The sequence below is a fragment of the Lampris incognitus genome, chromosome 2, assembly GCF_029633865.1.
Source record: "Lampris incognitus isolate fLamInc1 chromosome 2, fLamInc1.hap2, whole genome shotgun sequence".
NCBI lineage: Eukaryota > Metazoa > Chordata > Actinopteri > Lampriformes > Lampridae > Lampris > Lampris incognitus.
Window position 1 is genome coordinate 140771438 of NC_079212.1, and position 13077 is coordinate 140784514.

Consider the following 13077-nt stretch of genomic DNA (forward strand, 5'->3'; position numbering starts at 1 on the left):
GCCAACGCGCCAAGGTGCACCGCCATACCAAGGCCCCTTTGGCACCGTTTGTGGTTCCAGAGAGGCGGTTTGACCACGTCAATGTTGACCTGGTGGGTCCCCTGCCCCCCTCCTGTGGTTATACGTTCCTCCTCACTATTGTGGACAGGGCCACCAGGTGGCCAGAGGCTATTCCCTTGTCCTCCACGACGGCAGCAGAGGTAGCACGGGCGTTCATCGGCTGCTGGGTGGCCCGTTTCGGCACACCGGGTGACATCACGAGCGACCGGGGCTCCCAGTTTACCTCGGAGCTCTGGACGGCGGTCGCTGAGCACCTGGGGATGAAGATCCACCGCACTACGGCGTACAACCCGCAGAGCAACGGACTTTGTGAGCGGTTCCATCGGGACATGAAAGCCGCTCTGCGGGCAAGCCTCACTGGCTGCGACTGGATGGACCGGCTCCCATGGGTCATGCTCGGCCTGCGTTCGGCCCCGAAGGAAGACCTCCAGACCTCCTCCGCTGAGCTGGTGTATGGCCAGCCCCTGCGAGTTCCGGGGGAGTTTCTTCCGGATGCTACGACTCCCTGGTCGGCCGCCTCTCACCTCAGTGCGTCCCGGAGCGCTGCCGGTGCCTTCGCTCCCGTTCCGATGTCTCAACACTGCCTCCCCCGGTCCTACGTCCCCAAGGATCTGCCATCGGCGAGGTACGTCTTCATTAGGCACGACAGCCATCGGTCCCCGCTGCAGCCCCCATACGACGGGCCCTTCCGCGTCCTGGAGGCGGGGGATAAGAACTTTGTGGTGGACATGGGGGGCAGGCCGGAGCGGGTCGCTATAGACCGTCTCAAGCCTGCTCACTTGGACATTGGGGAGCCAATGCAATTGGCCCTACCCCCGCGGCGGGGACGCCCTCCTAGGTCGGCCCCGGCACCTGCCTCTGTTCCTGCTTCGGCCCCGCCTATGGCCCGGGTTTGGGCCCCATCTGTTTCCCCTCCTGTGAAGCGCAGCCGTTATGGCCGCAGGGTCCACCCCCCGACTCGTCACTTGTTTTCCCCGTGACTTTGCACTATGTCATTGACTGTTCTGTTGTAGAGTCTATTTTTATGTTCATGAGTTGCGCTTTTGCTGTTTTGCATTGTTTTGTGTAGGTGAATTCTGGGGGGGCCTGTGTGGTTACCCACATCTATATAACTAGAGACATTCACCTAAGAGAGAATGGACTTCCGCTTCCGGTCCAGAGAGTTCAGTGTCGTTGTCGAATATATGACATGTAAAGTTGGAGCTAGTAAACTACCTCGACTACGTCTACTCTCACGTCTCCTGTCTCGTTGTTTTCTAACTCCACAACGCCAAGATTTCTGGCTTGGTTCGTGGTTTTTAACATTACCGATTGTAACTGACTTCTTCCTTGGCTCCAAAGACGTCTCAGAATTTTCTTCAATTAAGCAATCATTGGTTTGTTCAATGCACTTACTCAGTGCTTGTATGGGATTACAGTCCCCTGGTGATGTGGTTATGTAAATCTGAATGTTGTCTGCACAATTATGGTTACAAGCTAGACTAGTGGGAGCATGTAGATGTTAAACAGAAGTGGCACAAGAAATGAGCCTTGGGGAATGCCACTGGTAATTTTTGTACACTCAGATAGACACAAAGTAGTCCCTGTCCTTTCAGAAAGTCCCACCCAGTTTTCCCCAATCGGTCTGGTATTGTGTAGTCAACTGTGTCAAATGCAGCACTGAGATCCAATAATACCAGGGCAGATTCTGCCACTGTTTAAGCGAATGCCATTAAAAACCTTAACAAGAGCAGACTCAGTGCTGTGATCGAAACCCTGACTGGAAGACGTCAAAACTCTTTGGCGCCAAAAAGTTGAGCTGCTGGAAAACAGCTTTCTCAATTATTTTACTTTGGAACATGAGGTTTGATATGGGCCTATAACTGTTTTTTGATGATTGCAGTTTAGTAGGAATAGGCCAATATTGTGTTTATTCACTCATTACAATTTCCGTACTTGTCTCCATTATATTAAACCCAACCCTGTATCTATTCCTGCTGTGGCCGTCCATGCGTGATGGCTCACTTAAAAAAATTACATCACCGCTTGAACTTGTTGTCATCGAGTTGGCTAGCTAACAAGTTAGCTTATGCGGTATGTGAATGATAATGTTGCAAGGCCGAACCCCAATGTGTCGACACAGACAAACTTCAAGGCAGGGTTTCAGTAAAACAAGTCCTTTAATGCCAGATAAGATGAGGAGCCGGTAGAGCGAGGAGCAGACAGGGAACACCAGGTCCAGGGCAAGAGCACACACGGGATATCGGGGGGGGGGGGGCAAACTGGGAGGCAGAAAGACAAAGGGGCCCCGCGAAGACAGACTACAACCGGGGGCAGGGGCAGCGCAGACGGGACTGCAGGAACATGGAAAGCAGTGTTAGACAGGGAACCGATAGACCAGGAAACCAGGACAGTTTAAAGGCTGGAAGCAGAGCACTGGCTAAGCAGGCACTACGATCTGGCAAGGTGGATGTGGCAAGGCTGGGTATATAGGGAGTAGATGAGACACAGGTGGTGGACCTCCGCTCTACCTGCCGCACACACACAAACAGGAGAGAGAAACTAGGGCAGGGGAGAGTGGCCAAGATAACGGAGACTGGGACGGAAGAGGGCAGGTCCTGGGAGGGTGCGGGGGTGGCTGTGACAGATAAATCATTAGCAAACAGTGGTTTTATTCGGTATTTTTGAACGGTGTATGGATGAGTAGTCAGAACATCAAAACAAGACCCTAGGCCCCTGTGATCACTTCTGGTTTAAGGTAAGAATCAGGGAATTGCTTGCTTGAGCTGTGTGTTTGTGAGGACGGGCCCTTGTCTTACTATTGAGGATTTTTGCCATGCTTGTGTGGTGATTCTGTTCCCAAACTGCCATGCAACTGGGTCTATTCTGTTTTTACCACGGTGCCGCGCAACTGCTGCCTTGGGCTGTGTGTCGCAAGTTGTGGTCACTCACTCACTCCTGGACGACCCGAGAGAAACGTTCACAATTCCTCATAATAATATTCTATCTGAAATGGAGGAAGTGTCTCTGTCTGTCTGTCTGCCTTCAATATTCTCGACAACAGTTCCTCCGATCCGTGTGAAGTGTGAATTTATCAGATTGACTTGACTTGCATGACGTAGGACAGGCCTGCCTATAATATAGGCAATATGTAGCACGTGTGCCATGCACCTGCTATGCGATATCTTGTAGGGTATTGATTTGTCATTATCTTGAGGCCCGTGGTAGTTCACTTCTGTTTCTGCGAGGTTTTGAACAGAAGCGTCACGGGCGTTATCATTGGTGACGTAGTAGTAAGTGTTGGCGTGTTGCGGAGCTATAGTGTAACCGAGCGCATTTCCGCTGCGTACTGCGCCACAAGGCGGCGTCGCTAACCGCTCGACCAAAGGGTGTCGACCCCCCCGATGATGGGCCAGTGAGTCTTTTTTGTAGGTTACAGTAGTTACCCTGTCCCGGAAGAGACTTGTGAGCTGCACACTTCCCACCGCTGCCACCAAGGTAACCAGCATATTTCCGCCCACTGCGGGATTCGATCCGACGTGTACCGCACCACAAGGCGGAAAGACGCTCTGTTACACTCGCCTATGATTTGTGTAAGACCAACAGTTGAGGATGTGGGCATGTTCCGATGTTGTCATGCGATGTAACCTGGGTCGGGTCTGTTTAGAAGCGTAGCGCCAACTATCGGCCGATTCACTGTGTGCACTGTTTTGTTGCTCGAGTGATATAAAAACTATGCAACGGTGAATCATCCCCCCCCCTCTCTCTGTGTGTTTTCACATGCATGGCTAGATATTCTCTATATGAAGTGAGGTATTATTGTCAGTATTAACTGTAGAAGGGTTTTCCGCAGTAACCCTGCAGCTGACCGCGCACGTCCATGCATGTGCGCGCATGTGACACGCGTAGTAGCGCACCGGAAAAGAGGGGGTCCCCTGAAAGCCACTGTGTAAAGTCGAACCCCGACCCCATCCATTTCCCACTTAGCAGTCCTCAGAAATGACTACACATCCGCAACACCGGTTATTGGAATCGCATGCTTTTTTGATATACACAACACAATTAGTGTGTGTGTGTGTGTGTGTGTGTGTGTGTGTGTGTGTGTGTGTGTGTGTGTAACGGAACTGCTCAAGAGATGCTAACTCAAACCACATCAATATAGATATAGCCCGAGTATTTCTCCCGATAAAACTCCGTATGGAGACTATAAACCATTCCACGCTGCGGGCAGCAACACCGCCGCCAGAGGGCGACTCTATACCCGCTCCACCCAAAGCCAGCCAATTCTAATGAACGCCACTCATCTGCAAGGTGGAGGAAACTAGTTGGCGAAGTCGCCTGGTTTACTACAGCAGCACGTTGCGTATACAAACACAATAGCTGGACTTCAACAGCAGAAATGGTCTCTTCCGCCGCTGTTACTTTAAATAAAAAAAAAAAGCAAAACACGAGTCCTCTCTTCTTCGGATGATGTCATCCCTGGCCGGGGAAGGGCGGGGCCTTTCTCGGTGGGTGGATCCCGTCTAGCCTGCCCCGTTTCTCAGCAGACCTCAGTAAATCAGCCAATACTGCAGCAAGTGTGTGTGTGTGTGTGTGTGTGTGTGTGTGGGTGTGTGGGTGGGTGCGGGTGCGGGTGCGTGTGTCACGATCGGTAGACGAGTAGAGAGCCGAGTGGCAGCTGAAGAGCAGAACCAGCCCCGACTCGTCTGGCGCACGCGAGGTGAGTAAACCGCCAGCACGGACCTCCGCTCTCCAACTGCTTAGCTTTTCGGCCCGGGTAAGGACTCTCAGTTATAACCCGACTTAGTTGGGAGGGAAAACTAGGTGGTGGCCGGTGTGCCTTACTTTGGACCACTGCTGTCCCCCCCCCCCTCTCCCCTCGCAGGGTACTAGTTCTGATGCGTGGCGGCGGCTTTACTACATTGGGCAGGGTGTGTTTCGGTACAACTGTTGATCCGCTCGCTGTGTTAGTTTCAAAGTCGAGGCGGAGGCGGGGGCGGCGGCGGGGGGGGGGGGGACGAGTCCAGCCCGCCCGGCTCCGGTTCGGCGAACTCCCGCGTGTCCGCTCCCCCGCAAATCTCCCACACACACACACACACACACACATCCGAATCTACACCTCCGGCCACTTCTCCTGCTCCTTATCCGAATCCCCCCCCACCCTCCCCTCTTGAGACGGACGGAGGGGCGTCGTTTGAGCCGACTGCCATTGTGAATTCTGCCCTTGTTGGCGGACCAAAAGTGGCGGAGCCGAAATCCAAACATTCGCAGGGGGAGTTCAAGTTGACGGATCTCTCACGTCAGACCAAGTGTGGTTTAACTATGGGGGGGGGGGCTTGTGTGGCACCTTCTGGGGGGGGGTTGTGTGCCACCTTCTGGGGGTGGGGGGCTTGTGTGGCACCTTCTGGGGGTGGGGGGCTTGTGTGGCACCTTCTGGGGGGGGCTTGTGTGGCACCTTCTGGGGGTAGGGGGCTTGTGTGGCACCTTCTGGGGGTAGGGGGCTTGTGTGCCGCCTTCTGGGGGTGGGGGGCTTGTGTGGCACCTTCTGGGGGGGCTTGTGTGGCACCTTCTGGGGGTGGGGGGCTTGTGTGGCACCTTCTGGGGGGACTTGTGTGGCACCTTCTGGGGGGGGGCTTGTGTTGCACCTTCTGAGGGGGGGCTTGTGTGCCACCTTCTGGGGGGGGGGGTTGTGTGCCACCACCTCAAACCGAAAAATCCAGCATCAAGTACAGATATCAATATTTTAATACACTTGAAACTGAAAGGAGAACTGGAAAGAAATAATTGTACCCAAACAAATACAGGAGCCTCCCATATGATGATGATGATGATGATGATGATGGTTTATTTGGGACATGTAAATGAGCAGGGTAGAACATGCAGAGAAGCCGTTGCCGATAATCTGAAGCGATCAACAAACCCACTCATCAAACTCCGCGAACAAAATCTTCGTATGCATCGGATTATCTTTTCCATATTGGAAAAGCAGCAGGAGGAAGCACACTTGTTTTTTCCCCCTACCCCTTCTCACCTACTCTAGTTAGTTAGTTCAGCTACTGTACATTTCAAACTCGTGTCCCACTGTACTGCATAGTTCACATCCGGTGCAAGTTGTGCTGCACAATACAGTATGAAATATGCAAGTCCTTGACTTGAAGCATGGCTGAGTTTTAGTGTTTGTTTTTCTGATCTGTAGCGTCAGTTCCCCTCTGCTGAACCGAAGCAGATTGGACAAAGTGTTTGCCGGCGCTGTAATAAGCCAGCCAACAGGTCAGCCCTGTTGGACAACATCTAAATGGAGTTGCTTGACTGAAGTGACAGTCTGTGCAAGTCATGAGATGAATATTCTCTCTCTCTCTCTCTCTCTCTCTCTCTCTCTATTCATGAAGTGACTCCTTGGCCTCCGTCGTTACGTGAGACACTGGCCCGGGTTCGGCATACCTTTCAGGGTCATCATGCACTGGACTGGTTCCAACGCTCTGATTCTTGTCTCGCCCTACTTTTCTCCCAGCAGGATTTTAACAGCGTAAACATCCGCAAGTGTGGCTCCCCGTTGGGGCCGTAGTAGATGCGGGCTGGTTGAAGCGGGTTATGAACGTGTCCGGGTTTGTAGGTCACTCGGTTGAACACGGCCGGTCGATTAACGGTACGACAACTCGGGCGACCGCCACCGTTTTCAGTGGGTGGACCGGGCACCGCTCGTGTCAGAGGACCGGAGAGACGAAATGAAATATCCTCTAGATCTGTAATGTGATCTCTGGATCTGAGAAATGGGACTCGCACACTGAATTAAATGCCCCGGAACGCAGATCTTCGTCAGCGCCCACCCTTCTGCTAGAAGAGTGGGATGTAATTTTGCACGCCCGAGTCCTGTTTCACCCGTTCTGATTTCTCCGAGTCTGTGGCCGAAGGGGTTTTTGTGCATCTTTGAGGCGCTGTTGTCTGTCGAGCACATGCGATGCGTAACGTGCTGCCTTTACAGGGCACTTCCACATTTGTTAGTTCGTGTTACTCGTGTGTGAAATTACGTTTTGTGAATGAAGCGGGACGACTGGATAATGCCCCCGAGTCCGTGACTCAGTTCAAATGAAACACTTGTGTGTCTTTGTTACAGATGTCCAAAGAATGTTGAGAGGCTGACTCGGCCTGCGATTGTGTACTTCTGCTATTGTGTAAGACTTGGGCTACCTTTCAGCTTTTTACGCCACCCGCGTTCTCAAATTCGGGACCTACGAGCCCGCGAATGAGATCCGATTCAACTTGCAAACCCTCCCGACCAGAGTTGCGTTGAATTGGTGCTCCTGGAAGAGTTCGACACCTGAACTTACCCTGAAACTTGTCTATTACGCTTCCCTAGACTCCAAGTGACGAGTCCTCCTAACAATGTTATCACAACATCAAATCTGCTGGTTTGCCATTCGAGGCAGGCGTGTTTCCCGGGGGAGACGGCCTCATAAGTCGTCTGGTGTCCCGGGCGAGGCATCAGGACACGGCGGGGGCCCAGACGGCCTTCGGCTCGGGCCCCCCTCCCCTCTCGCTCTCTCTCTCTCTTCGCCAGCCGGTGAACTTTGGCCCATTTCCTCCGACGGGCTCGACGCGGCGAATTAAATTCTGCCAATCTCCAATCTAATCCTTTTGCTAATTGGAAAATAAACAAAGAAATGTTTTGAAACAGAGAAATGTAATTAGGGGAGGATGAAAATCGAATGGTGGAAAGGGCAGAAATGAATGGGTGGGAGTTGTGGGACTAAGAAGGTAAAAGCTGCTTTTCTCTCTACTCGTATTAGTCATTTCGCATTTCACCAGATGAGAGTTTGATGTCACCGGTAGGGGTTTTATGTTTTCATACTTCGTTAGACTCCATTTGATTTTTATGTGGGTTTCTATTACCCCCGATGTACTATCCCTCCAATGTCCACAAGTCTTCATTACATATAAACTTGTTTAAAGAAAGAGACATTAGATCACAAGAAGTTACAGACACACACACACCGGTTACACGACACAAAAATATTCGATTACAGTTTAAGCGTATTTATCCTCGAGGTGATCAAGTTTTCAGATACCAAATTTTATTTCCCCAGCTGGAGCGTGCTCGTACTTGTCTCACGTGTACTTGCATAGTAAACGCTAAAACCTAGGAAATAACGTCTCGGTGTTACCATCAGCCGACCCTTGGAGCTCCTGGATGTTGTAAACTGCAAAAGCAGAAATGGGAACTACCCGTCTGGGCTACCGGAAGGGCAAAAGAGTAATATTTGGATTTGTTGTCCCAGTGACATTTATTTCTGTTATCCCGGTGACGGGGTTTCGCTTCTAGTTTGTGTCTCGTCCCGGAAACAAAAGAGGCCGATCAGTGTCTCTTGGAACATGTGGCTGCGCCGGCCTCTCGCTGGCGAGCTCTGTGTGTGTGTATATATTATGTGTGTGTATGTATATAGACTCCCGGACTTGAAAGGTAGCTCTTTTCCTCGGGGGTCAGGGTCTCACAGTCCCCTCCGCTCGTTGCATAACTCCTATTTGCTCCTAAGCCTCCAGAAAACCTCTGGAGAGGGAGAGGCGGTGTGTTCATTAACCCAGGGTGAAGGAGGCGGGGGGGTGGGGGTGGGGGGGAAGTGGCGGTGCTTCGCGTTCCCATGCACTTTAAAGGAAAAGTAAACCCGCGGTCCAAGCTAGAGATGCACCGATTGCAAGTTTCTTGGCCGATTTAAATTGGTTTTTTTCCTTTGGAACTATAATTGCCGGCATACACAAACACTTTTGTAACTTGTCTTTAATGGAAAGTTCCAGTGCTTCACCGGTGCCTCCGTCCATAGGGTTAGTGGGTGTGTCAGGAAGGGCATCCGAAGTAAAATTTGGCCAAATCATCACGTGGATTGACAAGACCATATCTGATGGGTTGAGGCTCCATACGGGAACGGTCGAGGGCCGGGTTAAAAGCTATAAAATCCACTGTGGCGACCCCTGAGAAACGGGGAACAAGTCGAAAGAGGAAGAAGAAGGTGAAGATCTTTAATGGAAATTTCAATTGTTTGTTTACTATAAAACGTTGATTATCAGCGAACTTTTTAACGTTTTGTCCTAAGCTGCACCAGGTTACAGGACCTTCTCTCACTCAAACAAATCTCAAAATGGGGGTGTCCTGGCAGCATAGCGGTCTACCAACACGGGGATTGCCGGTTCGAATCCCTGTGTGACCTCCGGCTGGTCGGGCGTGTCCAGCGGGTGGGAAGCCGGATGCGGGTATGTGTCCTGGTCGCTGCACTAGCGCCTCCTCTGGTCAGTCGGGGTGCCTGTTAGGAGGGGAGGGGGAACTGGGGAGAATTGCGTGACTCTCCCATGTGCTAGCTCCCCCTGGTGAAACTCCTCACTGTCAGGTGAAAGGAAGCAGCCGGCGACGCCACGTGTATGGGAGGAGGCGTGTGGTAGTGTGCAGACCTGCCCGGCTCGGCAGAGGAGGGTGGAGTGCTCCAGGTCACTGGACAGAACTTTTTTTCCCTACAAATAAAACCCAACTGAAAGTGAAATGCATCATATCCCACTTTAGCTAACATGTTTTACTTTCCCAAAGTAAAACATCAGTTTTTCGATGACGTGTTCTGGCCCGTGTGGGGCTGTGACGGTACTGTCTGTGCCGCTGTGTGTGCGACATGAACCATCATGCGGCACCGTGCGTGTAAATTGGACCGGGACAGAATCGGATGTATCCGAGACTGACCGGCTGGTCACCGGTCGTGGCCCATGCGTGTAAATTGGACCGGGACAGAATCGGATGTATCCGAGACTGACCGGCTGGTCACCGGTCGTGGCCCGTCAAGCTGAAAATGGTCCGATCCGGTCCCCGGCTGATACGTTGGTGCATCTCTTGTCAAAACGGGGTTAGAATATAGATATTGATATGAATCAATGATTCGTGCTGATGATTTTAAAATAAGCAGCTCGCACGGCTAACGTATTTGTGTTCCAAAGTTATTGTTTTAGGCAGAATTGACGGTTTCGTGGGCGCCACCACTGAAGCCATTTTAACCGCCTCCCAGGAAGTTGGATCAGTTCATCTGTACACAATGTTTACTGACAGAAACGTTTCATCACTCATCCAATGCCCCTTTCCCACTGCATGGTACCAGCTCAGCTCGACTCTACTCGACTCTACTCGCTTTACTTTTTGGGATTTGGTGTTGCACTGCAGATGGTATCCCCTCACGGCGGAGCCCCGCTGGTCATTTGTGGGCATGTTGACTAGTTTTTTTTTTTTTAAAGATTTTATTTATATTTAGATAAATATACATATAGTTATATTTATTTTAATTATTTATTTATAGGGGTATTTTCATGTCACCTTCTAGTATCGGCTCAGCTCACTTGGAACCTCGACAGAAATGATACCAAAGAAAGTACCCGGTACCAGGTACTGTCCCTAACTTTGGCCCAATGGAAAACCCCAAAAAAGTGAGTTGAGTCAAGCCGGTACCATGCAGTGGAAAGTGACCTCTTCAGTCTCAGCTGACTGCAGACGCCCCCACCCTTATAAACAATACAGTGGCATAACCACCGAAACCAATGATCAGTTTCATATGCAAATTGCCGTGACCATTAACTAGAGTTACAATGGCCATGTGTACTAATCACAGAGGGTTGGGGAATGTTGGCCATCACAGTGTTGTAAGATGGCGACAGATGTACTCTTAGCCCCCCCCTCCCCAGTTCAGGGATGGTCCTTCCCTCTTCACATAGATGGCCTGTTTGACTCCCCATTTAAACCAGTGTTCCTCCCTATCAAGGATGTGCACCTCCTCATCCTTGAAAGAGAGGCCACCGGCCTGCAGACTGGAGTCCTGGCCTGACGCGTTGGCTCTTCTGGTTTGTGCCATCCTCTTGGCCAACGTCTGTTTGGTTTCCTCAATGTACAAGTCACAACAAATCCTCCCGGCACTTCACAGTGTACACTATGTTGCTCTGTTTGTGCCGGGGGAACGGGTCCTTGGGGTGGACCAACTTCTGGTGCAGCGTGTTTTGGGGTTTGAAAGCAACCGAGACGCGGTGTTTGGGGAAAATACACGTCTCAACTGTTCTCCTTCAAGGACGATCTTTCAAGCACATCTTGATAAAGGAGGAAGAGCCCGTCTGCGTGAGGAGGGAACGACCGTCCCTGAACCCAGAGTACATCTGTCGCCATCTTACAATGCTGTGATTGCAACCATCAAGCTAGAGTTAAAATGGCCACGTGTACTATTCAGAGACTTGGGGACTGTTTAAGTCTATGTGAAGGCACGCATGGCTCTTCCAGCAGACAGCATGGCGCCTCCTAGTGGTGTTAAAACAGACGTACAGAAACACACGACTCCCTCATATAGGGTCAAACACAACTGAAACTTTTCTTATGGCTTCTTGATACAATTCCCCAACCCAGCACGCATCTGTTTTACACTTGCTATTCTCTTTTAATGGCTGTTCTCCTCGATCAGCCACTAGTCATGGAAGTCGGGTGTCGGGACGATTTCTTCCTCGTCGCTCAGTGACGTCGCCAGCCAACTGGCCTGCTACGCTACCACTCTGTGTCCGATAACGTGCCGTAGCTTTCTATGCTGTTGACCATTTGACAGTCTGCTGACGGTCGAGAACACCAAACGTCTACAAGCCAAACCAACTATGTTCATAATTCGCCCTTGTAACTTATAACATCTCGTGCCGGGTACATGCGAGGAGTGGCTGGGACTCTGAACAGGGGTGAAGAGCACCGGCTGCAGCCACTTCAGTGTACGACAAAAGGCAAATAATGATTTTCTTTAATGTAAAAAAACAAACAAACAAAACAAAAACACAGGTCCCAAAGAGACTAATTGAGTACAAGAGGCCCTGAATTCAGACCATCGATTAATCTGCAGGACGCTCTCGTGTGTTGGCATATTAAAAGTGATTGCTTAAAGTAAATGAAAGAGAAAGGGAAAAACCTGTTATACTCATATCCTGTAGCACGGTATTAAATTGCATGGGGGGGAGGGGGAGGGGGTGTGTGCCCTTTTTTAATTACAGCTCAGAACAAAAACCAAACGCAACTTCCTGTGGTTATTATTGAAACCTGAACGGGTCTTTCATTCTGGAGTTGGCTAGGTCCCCCCCACACCCCCCACCCCCCCCCTCTGCTTTAGGCGTGTCCGTCTACGTTGGCCGATTTAACCTGCAAGGAACACGGCGTTCCCGCCCTCCGACTGCTGGGATGGGACCTCTTTTCTTTTTAGTCGATGCCAGAACGAATGGAGCTGGTTAAACACACCCCCGCCACATCGCCCACGTCGCCATCTCCACGCCTTCGTATAGGGGAACGGATACGACGGGGTGAAAACATAGAGCCGCTCCGAGAACTGTTCCCGTAATGGCGGCAGAATGTTCTGAAGCTGGTCCGGTCTTTCTCCTCCCGGGTGCCGTCGTCGCCCGGTGGCCCGGCGGGTTTCTGCTGGCGTTATGGGTGCCGGTGGTTCGCCGCTCGATGACGCGTTGATAAGCCCGGGTTGGTTTAGGATCTGCTCAGGCTGACGAGCTCAGGCCCACATGTGAACACAGAGGGAGGCAAACGGTAGCGTTGACGGGCAGCCGGCCGGTCTTGTGAGTCGACCGCTTTGTTTGATCTCCTGGGCCCGGGGTTGGCTAATATTTACAAAGGGGCTGTTAATAATCCATCCTGTTTGCCCTAATCATTGCTGCCGTTAATATCTATTACTTTCTAAATTGGGGTTTCTGTCAAAAAGTTTGGACTCCGGTATGGATTTGGACTCGAGCGGGACGACGGCGTGCATAATTAGCCTGATGTTCATAAACTGGCCTTGGAAATTGTTGCCGACCACAGGAAAGCCAGTGGTACCAAAGAAGGTGTGTGCGTGTGTGTGTGTGTGTGTGTGTGTGTTTGTACATCTCACTCAATCGCCTTGGCAGCTCTCTCCCCGTCCAGGCTCCTCCGCTGAGGCCTGTCCAAACAGAACGGCAGCCAAAAGCTCCTCCTCGGCTCCGCAGAACAGGAAGTGGATTGTTTGGTTTTGCAGG

The 13077-nt window shown here is 51.3% G+C and overlaps 1 protein-coding gene across 1 annotated transcript in view; it reads left to right on the forward strand.

Annotated features, from left to right (window-relative positions):
- Positions 1 to 4625: 4625 nt before the first annotated feature.
- rhoca (ras homolog family member Ca) overlaps positions 4626 to 13077 on the forward strand; it is a 31099-nt gene continuing 22647 nt past the window's right edge. The window contains exon 1 of the mRNA XM_056275393.1: positions 4626 to 4759. The gene's annotated coding sequence lies outside the window, so the exon portion shown is untranslated. The remainder of the gene's footprint in view (positions 4760 to 13077) is intronic.